Source organism: Molossus molossus, unplaced genomic scaffold, assembly GCF_014108415.1.
Source record: "Molossus molossus isolate mMolMol1 unplaced genomic scaffold, mMolMol1.p scaffold_m16_p_18, whole genome shotgun sequence".
In the NCBI taxonomy this organism is placed as follows: domain Eukaryota; kingdom Metazoa; phylum Chordata; class Mammalia; order Chiroptera; family Molossidae; genus Molossus; species Molossus molossus.
The window spans coordinates 40,348,799-40,364,452 of NW_023425353.1; positions in this window are offsets into that span (position 1 = coordinate 40,348,799).

The window sequence follows — 15,654 nt, forward strand, 5'->3', positions numbered from 1 at the left end:
ACTTTTGTTTGCTGAGTTTCTTGATTACGTCTCTAATTTCCTTAGTTGTTATTGGTCTGTTCAAGGTTTCTGGTCTTCCAGGTTCAGTTTGGGAAACTGTGCATTCTAGAAATTTTTCCATTTCACCTACATTATTGTCCAATTTGTTGCCATATAATTGTTCATAGTATTTTTTAACAACCCTTTGCATTTCTGTGGTGTCAGTTGTTGTTTCTCTTTCATTTCTGATATTGTTTATTTGGGTCCTCTCTCTTTGTTTCTTGGTGAGTTTGTCTAAAGGTTCATCAATTTTATCTTTTCAAAGAACCAGTTCATTGTTTCATTGATCTTTTGAGTTGTTTTTTGTTTTTTTTTGTCTCTATGTCATTTATTTCTACTCTGACCTTTACTATTTCTTTCCTTCTATTTGTTCTGGATTTTTGTTGTTGTTGTTGTTTACTTTCTAAGTTCTTTAAGTTGTAGGGTTACATAGTTTATTAGAAATTTTTCTCATTTCTTGGGGTATAGGCCTGTAGTGTTATAAACTTCCTCTCAGGACTGCATTTGCTGTGTCCCATAGATTTTTGTTGTTGTGTGTTCCTTCTCATTGATTTCCAGGAAGTTTTTTTTAATTTCTTTTTTGATCTCCTTGTAACTCATTCATCACTTAATAACGTGCTATTTAGCCTCCATGTGTTTGAATATTTTTGAGTATTTTTATTGTAATTAATTTCTAGTTTCATGCTATTGTGATCTGAGAAGATGCTTGATATGATCTCAATCTTCTTGAACTTGTAGAGACTTAGTTTGTGTCCTAACATAAGATCTATCTTTGAGAATGTCCCATGTGCACTTGAGAAAAATGTGAATTCTGCAGTTTTGGGTGTAATTCTCTGTCAATATATATTAAACCCATTTGATATCGTGCATCATTTAGAGTCTTTGTTTTCTTGTTAATTTTTTGTCTATAGAGTCTATCCAGTGATGTCAGGGGGTATTGATGTCCCCTGATTTGACTGTATTGCTGTTGATTTCTCCTTTGAGGTCCTCCAGAAGTTTTTTTTGTTTTGTTTTTGTTTTTTGTATTTATCTTCAGATAGAGTGGGAGGGAGAGAGGGAGGAAGAGAGAGAGAGAGAGAAACATCGACATGAGACAGACACATCAACTGGATGCCACTCACACAACCTCAACCGGGGCCAGGGACAAACTGCAACTGAGGTATGTGCCCTTAGTGAGAACCAAACTTGGGACTCTCTGGTCCATGGGCCGACACTCTAACCACTGAGCCAAACCAGCCAGGGCCTCCAGAAGTTTTTAAATACATATTGTTGCTCTTATATTGGGTACATATATGTTTACCAAGGTTATATCCTCTTGTTGGGTAGATCCTTTCAATATTATGTAGTGGCCTTCTTTGTCTCTTATTATGGCCTTCGTATCGAAGTCTATTTTATCAGATATGAATATTGCTACCTCAGCTTTTTTTTCATTTCCATTTGCTCTGAATTTTTTTTTTTTTTTATCTTCACCCGAGGACATTTTTCCATTTTTTGTTCAGATAGAGCGGGAGGGAGAGAGAGGGAGAGAGAGAGAGAAACATCGATGTGAAGGGACACATCGAGTGGCTGCCACCCACACGACCAACCAGGGCCGGGGACAAACTGCAACCGAGGTACATGCCCTTAGCGGGAACCGAACCCGGGTCTCTCTGTACTGCAGGCCAACGCTCCAACCGCTGAGCCAAACCGGCCAGGGCTGAATTTTTTTTTTTTTTCCTATCCCTTCACTTTCAACCTGTGTGAGATTTTTGTTGTGAGGTAGGTTTCTTTAAACAATATATATATATGAGTCATGCTTTCTTTTCTTTTTTTTTTTTTTTTATCCTCACCTGAGGACATTTTTCCATTTTTTGTACAGATAGAGTGGGAGGGAGAGAGAGGAAGGGACAGAGAGACAGAAACATCGACATGAAGGGACACATCGAGTGGCTGTCACCCGCATGACCAACCAGGGCTGGGGACAAACTGCAACCGAAGTACATGCCCCCAGTGGGAACTGAACCCGGGTCTCTCCAGACCGCAGGCCGACGCGCCAACGGCTGAGCCAAACCGGCCAGGGTGAGTCATGCTTTCTTATCCATTCAGCTACTCTGTGTCTTTTGATTGGGTCATTTAATTCATTTACATTTGAAGTTATTATTTATGTGTACTTATTCACTGCTCTCTCTATTTCTTCTGCTTATTACAGCAGTCCTTTTAACATTTCTTGCAGTGCTGGTTTGGTGCTAATATATTTCCTTAACCTTTTTTTTTGGGTCTGGGAAGCTCTTTATTTCACCTTAAGTTTTGAACAATAACCTTGCTGGATAGAGTAGTCTTAGATTCAGATCCTTCTTTTTTATTACCTTGAATACTTCATGCCATTCCCTTATGGACTGTAGTGTTTCTGTTGAGACATCAGCTGATAGCCTTATGGGGGCTCCTTTGTAGGTAACCTGTTGCTTTTTTCTTGCTGCTTTTAAGATCCTCTCTTTGTCTTTAATTTTTGGTATTTTAATTATGATGTGTCTTGGTGTGGGCCACTTTGGGTTCTTCTTGATTGTGGCTCTCTGTGCTTCCTGAACTTGTATGCCTTTTTCCTTCACCATGTTAAGAAAGTTTTTTGCCACTATTTCTTCAAATAGATTCTCTAACCCTCACTCACTGTCTTCTTCTTCTAGTACTCCTATGATGGGATTTTGTTACATTTCATATTGCCACAGCTCTCTTAAACTGTGCTCCTGTTTTTTCTTTTGGTTCTCTGATTTGGTGATTTTTTTTCTGCCCTGTCTTCTAATTCACTGATCTGATCCTTGACTTCCTCTAATCTGCTGGTTATTCCTTCCAGTGTGTTCTTTATTTCTGATATGTCATTCTTCATTTCCAATTGGTTGGTTTTCAATGCTTCTATATCTTTACTCATGTTTTTGAGCTCCCTCATAATCATTACTCTGAACTCTACCTCTGCTAACTTGCTTAACTCCATTTGATTTATCCCTTCTTCTGTAGAATTTTCTTGTTCTTTCATTTGGGATTTGTTTCTTTGTTGCACCATTTTGGCTGTCTCAGCAGGGTTTAGAGCCTGCCAATTTTTCCCTGTGAGTGTTGATGTTCTGCTGATTGTGATTTCCTCTGCTGGATTTGGATGAGTATGGAAGGGACCATGCTAAACACCAATGTCTAGTCTTACTTTCTTGGTACAGTCACAGGCCACACAAATATTCAATTATCCCAGAGCTTTTGCCTGCAGGGTGACTATTAGTCTCAGTTGTTTAATGAGCCTCGGGTCATAGCCCTCAGCTGAATGAAAAATCTTCCAGGTGGGCAGGGTAAGAGGATTTCCAGAGGGTGGGGAGATTGCTTCCCCTGGGTGCTTCGCCTGGGTTAAAGTTGCTTTGAGAAGAAAATGGTTTCTGTACTGTGGGTTATTAGCTCAGCTCAGGGATCCAGGCCTCAGCCTTCACAGCTCAGTCCCCAGAGCCAGGACACCCAACACTGAGAGTCAGGCCCAAGGCTCAAAGCCTTCAGAATCTTGTCTGCTTACTGGTTTGCTGGTAGTCTCTGGTTGTTAATGAGTCTCATGTTGCACTTTTGTGGGCCAGGTGTTGTTAAATTCCTCAGGGAGAGGCCAGTTGCTTCTCCCCCAGGCTAAAGTCACTCTGAGGAGGGTCTCTTTGAGGAAAATGGCTATTGTCCTGTGGGAGAGTGACTCAGCATAGAACTCCTAATGGCCTCCTCAGCTCTCTTCCCAGCGCCACAAACCCCCAACTCTCCTCATACAGTTCCAGTCCTCTACTGGAGCCCAAGGTGAGTGGCTGTAGCTGTAATTTAGTGCTCTTGCCCTTCAGGGAAGTGCCAGTGTTTCCTGCACCTCTCCCTGCCATACAAAACCCCTGCTCTGGTGATTTTCTCAGCCAGGTGTTATGTGAACACCTTTCCCTGTTCTGCCAGCTCTGTGCTGGGGAGTCAGCTTGGAGTTTTAACCCCCAGCTTCTCAAAGGGAACTGCTCACATCTAAGAAAACCGTCAGCTGCTGCCGGTGGGTACCCAGCAAGCTCTCTTGTGCCTCCGCAGCTCCTACCAGTCTCAATTTGGGGTCCTCTTTACATCTCTGGTTCTAAGGGTTCTCTCCAGCTGCTCTTCAATTGGTTTTTCCAGATGAGTTGTCTTTATTTTAGTTGTAATTCCAGTTTGGTCCTGGAAGATGGTCTGTGTGGCTTCCATTAACTCCACCACCATTTTGGATCTCTTAAATTTTCGCATTAAAAAAAAAAAAATCCGTACTAGTGTCTAATTTTAAAATCCACTCTTTATCCCTGAAAAGCAGCATCAGGAAAAAGTTGGGCAGCCAGGTGCAGAGCTGAAATCCATGCCACTGCTGCCTCAGCACCATGTCAACAGAAACTGAGGGGCCATGCCTGGAAGTTTAAACTTTGATTCAGTTTATTTCATAGTTTTAGAATTAAGCATGTTCTCTGTTATTTTTCTTGAGTCAATTTTGTTGATTTCTCTTTTTCTAGGAATTTGTACTTTTCTTTTAAGTTTTAAAATGTGTTGGTATTCTTTTTCATAATATTCTCTTATTTTATTTTAATATAAAAATATTTAATATTATGTCTTTATATTTATTCTCTCTTTTCTTTTCTTTTTTCTTCCTTGATCAGTCTAGCCAATTTTGATTGTTGGTTTTTTGGTTTTGTGTGTGTGTGTGTGTGTGTGTGTGTGTGTGTATTTGTTGTTATTTGTTTGTTTTTTTTAAGTCCTCACCCGAGGATATTTTCCATTTATCTTCAGATAGAGTGGGAGGGAGAGAGAGAGAGAGAGAGACAGAAACATCGATATGAGAGGGACACATCTACTGGTTGCCTCCCACAGGACTCCAACCAGGGCCCAGTATGAACCACAACAAGGTACATGCCCTTGGCTGGAATCAAACCTGTGACTCTGGTTCATGGGCCGACGATCTACCACTAAGCCAAACTGGCCAGTGCTTGGTTATATTTTTGTTATATCTTGACTAATTTGTAGACTTGTATAATTACCACCACCATAAAGATACAGAATATTTTTATCATTATAAAAAGTTTCTTCATGCTGTAGCCTCTTCCTGCTAAGTTTTTGGTCAAATCCTCCCCCACCACTACCCTTGGTTTTGCTATGAATGTGTTCTCCTTCCCTACAGTTTTACCTGCTCTAAAATGCCATTTAGTTTAAATCACACAGTATATAGCCTTTTGAATTTGGCTTCTTGTACTTAACATATTTTATTCTTAAATTTACTCTGTATTAATTCTTGACTTCTGAAGCAGTCCCCATGTTTAGAAGCAGAAATTATTGTAGAATAAATAAAAGAACAATTAGTAACTTGCTGTTCTATACCCCCCAAGGACAATTTCCTTAATATTTGTCTATATTTCCATCTAATTTCTTGTTTCACTCTTTTATCATTTTTATCAGTTTCCAAATTTAAATTTCTAAATCATAAAAGCAGTACATACTCATGGTGACAATTGAAGGGTTATAAGAAACTGTTAGTTTCTTGAGTGTTCCTGAGGACATTTTATATACATATTCATATATTCTTCACATATAGTATCATAATATACAAACTCCTCTGTTCCTTGTTTATTTATGAGCAGAGACTGTTGGCTGTCACTAATACCTGTTTTCTATTCTTCCTTCATGACAAAGCATCAGGTGTTTAGCTGAGTATTCGGAGGCCAGAATAAAGACTACATCTCATACTTCCTTTGAAAGAACACTTGGCCCTATGACTACATTCTGGCCAATGAGATATAAGTACAAGTACTAGGTGGCACTTCTGATATTATTCCTTAAAAGACAACTGGTAAGTGTTCTTTTTCCCTTCTTTTTCTTTTGTCCAAGTGTCTAGTATGCAGATGTTGTGTCTGGAGCCCTCGACCCTATCTTGGACCATAAAGACAAGGGCTACATCATAGAGATGATAAAGCACTGACCTGGGAGACTCCTGTGTCCCTGAGGAGTTCATGGAGCAGAGCTACAATACTAGCTTAAATGCCTATCTCCAGACTTTTACATGAGAAAGAAAGAACCCATCATCGAATAGAACATAGAATCAAAATGTTTAAGTGTCACTGTTTTTTCTATAAAAGTTCACACCATAGTGTTTGAAAGTGCCAATTTTCATATATCTTAAGATATTTTAAAACCTGAAAATGATCTTCATATTAAAATGAAGAATAACTATAGAGAACATTGATTTATGGTGCTAAATTTATCAGTTTAGTTCAAAGGGAAGACTTCACTGTTCTTGGAACTGGAAGGCAACATTGATGCGAGAGAGACACATTGATTGGTTGCCTCCCACACAACCGGGGTCAGGGCCCGGATGAACAAACCGCAACTGAGGTATGTGCCCTTGACTGGAATAAAACCTGCGGCTCTTTGGTCCACAGGCTGGCGCTGGCCAGGGCTTTTATTTTTTCAGAGAGAGAGAGAGAGGAAGGGAGAGGAAGAGAGAGATAGAAACATCGATGAGAGAGAACATCGATTGGCCGCCTCCTGCATGCCCCTCACTGGGGATCTGGTCCACAACCTGGGCGTGTGCTCTGACCAAGAATCGAACCGGAAACCTCTTGGTGCATGGGTCGATGCTCAACCACTGAGCCACACTGGCTGGGCCGCCCAGGGCATTTTTTAAAGCATGCAATAACTAACTGTTTAGTTAGGAGCACTGACCTCTTTTCCCTTAGACTGTTAAATTAATAAAAGGCAACAGCCAACACAACAATAGCCATCTGATGTGAATGAATCAAAATGATACCTAGTTTTTGGTCAGATTGGCAAAAGATATATTTTTTGGTGCATCGGAGAATTTTAGTAATTAGTTTATGTGTCCCATGCGATGAAACAAGTTGAAAATCACTGGGCTACATGGTAGCTTTATAAGCACACTTAGACTCAATGTATGATAGTTTTATTGTCTGTGAATTGCCCATGTCCCTAACGTCAGCCTTTCCTGTCTTCTTTGGTCACGTGCATCTTGCTTATGTAATCACTTCCTGTCTTTTCCTACTATAAATACTTTTAGATTAGGCATTCAACTGTGATTTTGTCTTCTACAGCACCTAAGGCAAGTGCTTTGAATATAGCAGGTGCCAGATGATTAAGTAAAAGAATAAGAAAAAAGGAATGAATAAGGAAACAAAAGTTTTCCTCCAGTTTTGTTTGTTATATTAAATATTCAGGTATGTCATAAAAGTCATAGTAATTTGTGGGCTTAAGAGATCACAATCCCATCATAAAAGATCTTTCTTTAAACTTAGTTTTTAAGACAAGAGTTCTGTGTCAATTAAGAATAGGCTCAGCAGCCCTGGCCATTTTGGCTCAGTGGTTAGAGCGTCGGCCTGCGGTCTGGAGAGACCCGGGTTCGGTTCCCGCTAAGGGCACGTACTTCGGTTGCAGTTTGTCCCCGGCCCTGGTTGGTCATGCGGGTGGCAGCCACTTGATGTGTCCCTTCACGTCGATGTTTCTCACTCTCTCTCCCTTCCTCTCTCTTCCTCCTACTCTATCTGTACAAAAAAATGGAAAAATATCCTCGGGTGAGGATAAAAAAAAAAAAAAAAAAGAATAGGCTCAGCAGAGACTGACAGGAAGTCTAAAATGAGAGAGGCCTGAACAGATACTTATTCAGGGTAATTTTCTTTCACATAGTAGAAGCCCAAGAGGTATCTATTCAGGACTAGGATGGCTTCTCATGATAACAGGCATTTAAGCTTCTTTCATCTTATGGAATTATGGTCCTCAGCACATGACTTTCCTCTTCATGGTCCAAGGTGTCTACTCAAGCGCCAGCCACCAGATCAGCATTCCTACCTGAGGGAATAAGGAAGAACATACTGTCTTCTTTAAAGATACATCCTGAAAGTTGCTGCTACCTCTTCTGTTCTGCTTACACTGAGTGGCTAGAACTGTCACATGGGGAGTCTAAGAAATGTAGTCTTTAACGTGGGCAGTTGTGTGCCTGGCTAGATGCTAGAGTTGTATTGATAAAGGAAGAAGAGTTGAATGAATATTGGGGAAAATATAAGTGTCTCAACCACAGTTTCTCATTGCTTTTGGGTAAATTTATCATTATAAAGGTCCTGACTGATCTAGTCACTATGTCTCTGGACTCATCCCTGGTTTATACAGTTTTTCTACTTTTGTTTTCTCTAAAGGACCAGAGTCCACCCTACCTCAGTACCTTTGCACATATTCTTATGTAGGAATCCTAGATTAGGTTTCTCTGTCCTCATGATACTTCCTCATAACATCTTGAATGTCTTCTTTTAGCACCTACTACAATTGCAGTTATAAAGTATTTATGTAATTATTTGCTTTATATATATCTCTCTCTCTCTCACTAAACTATAAGTGACATGGGTTCAGGGACCTTGTGTTGTTTATGTCTATATGTTCAGTACCTAACACAGCATATGATACAAATAAGGCACTTAATAAATCTTTGCTAAATAAGTGAATGAACTTGCTAATGGAAATTTCTGGTCTAATATCTTGGCTTAGTAAAGATAGTGAATCAAACAATATTCTTCCTTTGATGATCAGGGTCAACATTATGACCATGGATCAGCACTGACCCAAACCAAAGATGCTTGACTCTGGGATACGCCTTGGAAATTTGCTTTAACGTGCTCAACATCAGATTGTTTTCTCAGTTGTCTCTTTCTCCCAAAAGTAGTTGTGCCCAAAAGTTCTAGTGATTGCGTTTTCCAGTTGATGGAGACTTATTTAATGTGGAAATTGTCATGATTGTTTTGAGGAAAAAATAACTTTTTTTGAAAGTGTCTGTCACATATTGGGGCTGTGAGTGACAATCACGTCTGAGTTCAACAATTCTTTTTTTAAAGCAGTGGAGGAAAATTTCTTGTCCTGACCTTTAAATATCAGCTGCTAGAATCAACATGACAGAAGGAGGCAAAGAAAACAGGAAGATGATCTTTAGGATACCCTGAATTCTGGTGGTAGCCCAAAACTTATAAAATGTCGTGGTTTAGGAATTTAAGTTGTTTTGAAAGCTGTTAGTCTCAGTTCCCCTGGGATGTGGGACTTTGATGGGTTGTGGAAACAGAATCTTTACATTGGTCACAGGTTCTTCAAACTACAGTATTTGGGGGAGCATTGTCCAAGATTTTAATTAAATAAGGCAGGTCTTGCATCTTTAAAAATAAGTTTAGTATTTTAATTCTTTTCTTTAATTCCCTATAACTAAAAATGGACATTTTAATTCCAACATATAAAATAACATTTACCCTGTTACGTATTTCCCCAAGGCCAAAGGTCAAAGGCTCCTTCCCTTCCCCCAGCGCTTCACTGCCTTCCTCCATATTGGTACCTTTCGCCTTTGAAACAGAGGAGAATTAACAAATCATGGAGCTCAAAGTAGTAGATGAAAGGGTGTGGAAGCAAAATGTATGTTGGTGACAAACTTTAATTTGTGCAAAAGTCAGTTCTATTCCTAAACTGTTCCTGAAACCATTTATCTACTAAAGAAATTTAGTCTTCAAAGTCTAAACACTAACCAGGAGTAAAGGCTAAAATTTTACCCACTTAACTTCACAGTATATATACCAGCAATTGAAACTTCAAATGGGATGGGTGTAGTTTAGAATATGCACCTGTCTCTTCTAGTTAAGAAAACGCCTGTGGACCTAATGTTAGTAGCTTTAAGGGAAGTTTGAATTGATGGGAACAGTTAGGCTTTTAGGTAAGGTAACTGTCAGTCAATGTATGTTCTGGCTACTTAATATTCAGTATGCTATGATCAAGTAGGAATGCACTCAATCAAATGGGGTTTCAGCTGGGGGCAGAGGAGATGAATAGGGTGAAGTTTCCAAGGCTATGGCAAGATACAGGTAGTGTCATGGCCACAGTGTTTCTGCCCAGTGGAGAAATCTATTTCAGCTTGGATGCCAATGAGAAAGTGATGCATTCTGTCACGTAGAAGTTAAACAGTTCCTCACCTTGCCCTGGCTAAGTGGCAGATACCACCCAAGTGTAGGTGGAGTGCTCAGAATGGAAGAGAATCTTGCATGGTACTCCCATTCCTGGGAGAGTAAGTAAGGTAGGAAGCCAGCATTTTTGGTAGGCAGAGTTTAGCATGGAATGAAAGCCTCCTTAACAATACTATGATGGGAGCTCAATCAGCTTCACACATAGAAACAAGGAAGCAATCTGAGCCAATACTGAGAGGGTGGGAGAGGAACATAACACGGAGCATGCCAAAGAAAACCAACACACGTTGGAAAATAAAGAAAGGGGATATCTACAAGCACTGTTCAGCGTATGGACTAGTGCTGGTCTGCAGACTATTGGTTACTGGTCTGCAATTCGAGAACTATAGAGATTTTGAGAAAGCATTTAGAAAAGACAATGGGAATTTGATATTGCTACAGCATCCAAGTGTGGTCCCAGATCCTTATCATTTATCTTGTACCAAAGCTAGCTCTTGTTTGGGTTGAAAGCAACAAGAAAACATGGGAGATATATATTTAAGATTATTCAAGCTATACAGAAAGCCATGAGGTTGAACATATGAGTATTTAGGAGTTAAACTAAGACAGACATGAGCCCAAAGGAGCAGAGGCAGGGTGGAAGAAACCATGAATTTGTCTCATTGAACAGGGTGCAACCCAGCTTGAGCATTGTCAAATTCATGCAGTAAGTGTGATAGTTATAATGTTAGTCAGTTTTATCCCCAAAGTTTATAAAATCTAGAATCCCACTGGTCATCATAAGACAATTTAAATTTATTAACTTAAATGGTTAGAATTGGCTACAGATGAATTATGATGGGACAATAAAACATTTTGATTATAATTATGATTCTCGATATTAGTCACCTACATACATACTTTCAACAAAGCAAGTGTACAGTTTTGTAATTCTTTTCTCTTATCCCTTGATGTATTTGTGAGACAACTGTCATATGGCCACACTGGATTATTTCAGACAAAATGCTGTTGCTTCAAATGGCCACACTGGGGTGTGCTGAACTCTTCTGGATTATTTCTTTAATCAGTGAGACCTGGTTGTAGTGGGATATGCAACAAATAAATCTTCCCAGTCCTCTGAACTTGAAAGGTTTCCATATTGACCTCAATAAATTACAGTATATAAAAACAATGACCTACATTATCAAAATGCATGGCTTTGTTCCTGGGTTCTTATAATTTATCCTGTACTAGTGCTGTGTCTGTTTGGACTGAAGGCAATTAGAAAAACATGAAGATTTACACCTAAGATTGCTTATGCCATACATAAAGCCACACATCTATTGAGAGAAGCTCTTGCCTGAATGGATGGGTATTTAGAAGTTAAACTAAGGACAGGCATGATTGAGCCCAAGGGACCAGAGGCTAAGTGAAAAAAAACACAAAGTCAGAAGATGTGGATTTGAGTCTTGTCTCTGCCCCTTCACCAACTTCATAACCTTGGGTAAGTCACTTAACCTCTCCATGCCTTAATTTTTTCTCATCTATAAAATGGAAAACAACAACAACAAAAAAACCACTATATACTTTTCCGGGTTCTTGTGAAGTCTAAATGAGAGACTGCATGAGAGATGACATCATGATTGTGGGTATGCTAGAGTTGAGGATTGGAGGACGAAGGAATAAACAATGGAATGGCTTAGAACAGGGCAAAAATTTCTGTAAAGCGCCAGGTAATAGATATTTTATGGGCCACATACCATCTCTATTGAAACTACTCAGCTTTACCTGAATTGAAATAAGATATATATATTTATAAACAAGTGTCCTATTAAACGTTTATTTATAGCCCAGCTGGTGTGGCTCAGTGGTTGAGCATTGACCCATGCACCAAGAGGTGGCCGGTTCTATTCCTGGTCAGGGCACATGCCCAGGTTGTGGGCCCAATTCCCAGTGGGGGACATGCAGGAAGTGGCCAATGGATGTTCTCTCTCATCAATGTTTTTCTATCTCTCTTCCTCTCTAAAATCAATAATGAAAAGTGTATTTGTAAAACAAGGCATGGGCTGGATTTGGCCCAAGGGTCGAAGTTTATCAGCCTCTGTACTAGATGCCTAGTGACTTGAATTCTAGTCCTAGTTCTGTTTTTTTCTAGGTCAGTGACCTTGTGTAAATTATTTTAGTTCCTGCACCTCAGTTTCTCTTTCATCCTGGGACCCTCCCAAGTCTCTTCAACTCTATGACACGTGGAAGAGTGAGACAGAAGACAGGGAACCTGGCAAGAGTGAAAGGATTTTAATGAATAACATTTTGATTAAATGCAAAAAGTATAGCAACACATAAGATGAAAAATTAAGTGAGGTGTAAATACAATATGAGCATGGCTAGGAAGTATAAAGCTTAAAAAAATGACAACAAAGAATTGTGGGCTTCTTTAGTATCCCAATAGATCAAACAGAGTGAAAATGACACAAGATTGACCTCAACCTTCCTGCCATCAGGAAATCCCCCTCATCCCAAGACCAGATAATGATTTTGGAACTCAGAGGCCCGACCTACTTGTTTCTGAGCCAGAGGAGCAGGGCTTAGGACCTAAGTGGGAGGACCCCAGCGGCAGAGACAGTCATTGCCCTGCCCATAACCCCTCTCCTTACCCATGGATGAATGACTTCTTATCCGAGGTGTCCAGGAACCTCCTATCTTTGGCCATAGGCAGGTACTTCCTTTGTGGGGTGGGCTAGAAATGCTGGGAGTTAATTTTCTCAGGAGCTGCCTTCAACCAATGAGAGCTGAGTATTGGTGGACAAATACCAGCCCCACCCCCCCTTCTTGGGTGAGCCAACTCTGAAGTGTTTGCTACACTAGTATCCAAAGATTCACACAGATGGAGCCACAAGTTTCCACAGCAGTAAACTCCTTAGCACATCCTTTTCTTCTCGGCTTCCTTCCCTTGCCTGTCTCACTTTCCCTCTCCCTCCCAGTGCTTCCTGGGGTCACCTCTGCAATAAGCTACTAGGACCCAACTCTGCCTTAGGGTGTTCCTTTCAAACAAGACAAAGCCACATAGATGTACAGTCATTCGGATATAGCTAAAGGCTTAAAAGTCATTCAGATTTGCTTCAGGACTCAGGACCACAGGAAAGTTCTCTTCAATCTGACCACCTTGGAGTACAGGGTCTCCTATGAGAAAACTAGAATTTGATCATGTGCCAAGGGAAGTTTTAGGTGTGCAATCTGTGCTTCCTCTTTGTGCAAGAGAACTAGCCCTCTGTGGCCACCAAGATGAGAAAAACACAGTCCAAGCTGGCCAAGGGTTTACAATCTGGTTTTTTCAGGGCAGCAAAAAGACTTTTCAGCTAAAAGACCTCTTTCAGTTCTAATAAAAAGGGATCTTCCATTGGGTAGTCACACTTATTTATAGCTCAAGTTATAAGCCTCTTAGTTTCTGAAACTCCTCTAGCTTGTTTCTGGACTTTTACATATGCTCTTTTTTCTGCCTGGAATACTCATCCCCACTCATTTTGCCTGGTTCCCACTCACACCTAAGGTTTTAGGTTCCATGTATTTTCTATGGGATACTATTTCTGTTCCCTAGACTAAGGTAATTATCTGTTATTATCATGTCCCTGTGGTGCTCTGTTCTTCCACCATCATTGCACATATCAAATCATATGCTACTGATTATTTGATTATGAGAGGTCAGGGTCACAACTTATTGATCTTTATTTCCAGTGCATAGCACAGGGGCTGGGGTACTCCCTTTGAATAAATGAACAGTATGCTTAGTAAGTGGAGGACCCATCTTAGGACTCCACGGTAGTTTATAGAGCAGTTCCAGGGAGGATAAATAACACAGAGATGACCATTGATAAAATGTCCAGTTTTCTTTCTACCCTTCTCCTACACATCTTAAAAGGCCAAAGTTTGTAAATACCAGAATAGCAAGCCCACACTTCAGTGGTAGGCTTGTCAGCTTTCAAACATACAAGAGGAATTATCCATCCACCCATTCATCCAGCCATCCAGCCCGCCCATTCATCAACAATTATTGAGTTCCTGTTCTCTCTCAGGTATTATGTTAATCACTGGGGACATGATTATATTTTATCCCTGCCTTTAGCATTTAAAAGCCAGTCCAATTGAACAAATAATTAAAAGCTATTACAATAAATGGCTCAATAGAAATATTATGAACTATTTGGAGAGCATAGGGAATGAGCAGCTATTTCTCTAACAATGTGTAATTTGTTCACAAATGTGGCTCCAGGAGTTGGGGTTACCTCTTCAGCTTGGCTAAATGCACCCCTGTGGCTTTCTGTCTTCTTCCTCACTTCCTCTCATCTATTTTAGGAGCTTATTCCTTGTGGCCCAGAATGTAACGTGTGACAGAAGGTTAGAGTGGGATGGGTGGAGTAGTGGGAGTTTATTCAGCCACCAACACAAGGGGGATCCAGTTGTGCCTCCATTAACCCTATCAAAATAATTCTTGCCTTGACTTTCAGCTACCCAGCAATTTCTATTAATCCTCTTTTAATTGGGTCGAAGTATGTATTAATAATAATGCATCCTATCTGCATAGTGTCTTATACTGTTCTAAGAACTTCTTCATAGATTGAAAGGAACATTAAAGGTCATCATTGTAGTCCAGCCACTCATATGATCTTGAAATTCTTCCTACAGCCCATGCTGAAGGCCACCTACTGCCTTCTAAGATAGCCTCCTCTGCCTCCCTCATCTGGAGCCAGCACTCTTCACTGTGAGGCCAACCAGGCTCTTTGTGAAGTAAATGCCTACTCACTGAATGCCCGGAGTTCCTTCCTTCTCAGATTTAGTTCCTGAATCCTCTGATCCCATCTGTTTCATACCTTGCTCTTTATTCTCCAAACACTGTTGCCTATCTCAAAATACCGCATAACCCATTTGTCCAGTCTAACCCATCATTTAGACATTCTCTCCCTTCCTCCTGGGGGCCACAGTAGTCTTTTGGTAGGACCCATATGTTACAGTTACTTTGGTTGTTATAACAAATTGTCTCAAAGCATAGTAGCATAAAAACACTAATACATGCTCATGGATTCTCTGGGTCAGGTATTTACACAGGGAATAGCAGAATTGGCTGACTTCTGTTTCATAATGTCTGGTTCATCACCCGAAAAGTCTTGAAGGATGAGAGATGTACGCATCTCAAGTTTCATCTCAACTCACATGTGTAGTGGTTAATGCTGGCTATTGACTAAGACTTAATTCTAGGAAGACTTAAACAGTAGCTAGAATATCAACATGTGGCTTTTCTATGTGGCTGTTTGGCTTCATCACAGCATGATGACTGGGTTCCAAGGTCAAGAATACCAAAAGAGCCCTGGCCAGTGTGCTTAGTGGTTACATCATCAGCCTATGCACCAAAGGGTCATGGGTTTGATTTTTGGTAAAGGGTATGTACCTGGTTTGCAGGTTCAATCTGGGCCTCTGTCAGGGCATGTGTGGGAGGCAACCAATCAATGTGTCTCTCTCACATCTCTCTCTCTCTCTCTCTCCCCTCCCACTTCCTCCCTTCCTTCCAGTCTCTCTAAAAAGCAATGGAAAAAATGTCCTCAGGTAAGGATTAACAACAAAAAAGAATAACAGGAGAGAGCTAGCCAGGCATAAGATGTATACTTTTTAT